Source organism: Myotis lucifugus, unplaced genomic scaffold, assembly GCF_000147115.1.
Source record: "Myotis lucifugus unplaced genomic scaffold, Myoluc2.0 scaffold_213, whole genome shotgun sequence".
Lineage (NCBI taxonomy): Eukaryota > Metazoa > Chordata > Mammalia > Chiroptera > Vespertilionidae > Myotis > Myotis lucifugus.
The window spans coordinates 315,506-317,919 of record NW_005871261.1 but is presented as its reverse complement, the minus strand read 5'-3'; positions in this window follow the sequence as shown (position 1 = coordinate 317,919).

Below are 2,414 nucleotides of genomic sequence, written 5' to 3'. Positions count from 1 at the left end.
GCCGGTTCAGCTGTTGGGTATAAACTCCTCATCCTGGTGGCATATGGGGAACATGTGGCCCCCTCGCTCCTGGCACCAGAGAATCCTAATGCCAGGAATGCTGGCAGCCAAGGGCACGGAGCGTTCCCAGAGGGAGCTGCTGGTGATTGGGCAGGAGGCCTGGAGCCTGGCTCTGGGGCTGGCCCCCAGGGACTGTGGAAAGCTGAGAGCAGGTGGGTGCTGTGCTCCTGTCCCCAGGGCTCAGGGAACAGTCACTCCCCCAAGTCCCCAGCAGGAACCCAAGGGACCAGGCTCCCAACTGTCCAGGCCCTCAGAGCCCATCTAGCTCCGAGGAGTCAGCGTTGTGGAAGGAGCCCTGGACTCAGAGATCCTTCTGCCACTTATTTACCAAGGGACCTCAAACACATGACTCCATTCTGGGCCTCAGTTTCCACATTGTTCCAAAAACCATCCTGCCCACTAGAGCTAGTTAGGTGAGGAGATGTTATCACCAAGTAAGAAAAACAAGCATTACCCCCTACCCCTTACCCCCTACATCCCCCCCCCCCCCCACACACACACACACATCCAGTGCTAATTGTCCGGGTCTTGAAACTTTCAAAAGAAACATCACGGTCAGCCCCAGCCCCAGCCCCAGCCCCAGCCCCAGCGAGACCCGCCAGCCAGCTCAGCAGTTCCTCCCGGCCCCCGTTCCCCAGCTCCGAGGTCTCTCCCTCCCAGCAGACAGACTGCAGGCAGCTTGGGAGACAGGGGGAGCTGCAGACAGGCAGGGCCCAGCCGGCCTCTCTGGTTTCCTGGATCTGAGAGTTTGCGCTCATTTATTATTTAGCAAATATGTCTTAATCACTGACTAAGGAATGTGTAAAGCACCCCAGAGGGTGGGGTGCGAGCATGTGTGTCTGTCTGTCTGTGTGGGTGGGGAGGGGGTTCTGAGATGAATCCAGCAGGCCTCTGTGCTCCAAGGCCCTGGCTCCGGCAGGTGTGTCTGTGGGGGAGGCAGGTGCATTCGCGTCGCAGGAGGGAACGTGGAGGGTGCTGGTAGAAGCTCCTGCTAAGCGTCAGGCTGAGATGTGGCCGCCCTGGCCTTGTTTTTCTCCACAGCACTTGTCAGTATCCGGCGCTCTGTAATTTTTCTTATTTCTATGATCTTCATCCATTAGATGTTCCAGGAGGACAGGGGTTTTTAATTGTTTGGGTTCACGGCAAGTCCCCAGCACCCAGGACGGTGCCTGGCACAGGAGCGATGCTCCATGAAGGTTCGTTGAATGAATGGATAAAGAATGAATGAAAGGATGAATGAGCAAATAAATGAAAATTTCAGCTTTGAACTTGACTACCCTGTAGAGTCTCTGCCAAGAGCTGTGTCGTGAATGAGGGGGTGAGTGGGAGGGATGGAAGCCAGCCTTGCCCTGGAGAAGGTCAGGGTATGTCTGGTCATGAGGAAGGCCTTCGGCTCCATCAGGGATGGCAGGGACCCACCTGGGCAGAGAAGCTGGGGAGAGGCTCCCAGACACTCAGGATGTGGCTGCCCTCCAGGCCACTGCCTGGGGGTGAGGATGCCCCGGGGTACCTCCTGCCCAAAAGGCTGGGCCCTAAAACGTGGGACGACCTGGGAAGGTTCTGCCCTGTGTCCCTGGGCCTCCTGGTGCTCCCACAGCCCCTGTGAACCTGGCTGCCCAGTGCTTGCCCCAACGCATTACCACAGACTGCCTAGCTGTGGGTCTCCCCAGGTTTTGAGGGCAGGGACTGAGGCTGATTGGTCTTCACTTGCCCAGCCCCTACCACGCAGTCCTGTCACAGGGACGCAGGCGGTGGTGGAGGTGTGAGCAGCCTCCACACCAGCCTCCAGCATCTTGGCTACTTACTCACTCGATGGGCAGCCCCCAGGAAGCTCACAAAGTGCGAGCACAGACCCTGCATCTTCTCCCCCTCCCCTTTGCCTCCCCTCCCCAGAATAGCTTCCCTCCCCTCTCCCTTTACCTCCCATTAAAATGAACATGCATTTACAGGGATTTCCTCAGGTTGCCTCCCCCTCCCAGGGCAGCCTCAACCCTGGCTTCCTGCCTCTGGGTTTCCTTTTAATTGTCCTTTTCCTTTTCCTTACTGGGGCGGGTGGGGGTGGGGTGGGGGTGGGGTGGAATACAGCTGGGCTAGTCCAGCTGTTTCCCCAGCAGCCTGGAGCTGCTTCAGAAAGGAGGTGACAGCCAGCTCCCCCCAGCTCCCCCCAGCTGGGTGAGGATTAAGTTAACAGGCTGCCAAATGTGCCAGGGCAGCCACCCCTGGCCCTGGGCCAGCTTGCTCCCAGCAGCCCGTGGAGCGGGGAGGATGGGAGAAGAGGGCAGTCTGCCCCTGTCAATGAGGGGCTGACACATTGCAGAGCTGAGATCTTTGGGTTTCCTTTCAGCTGCCCCTCC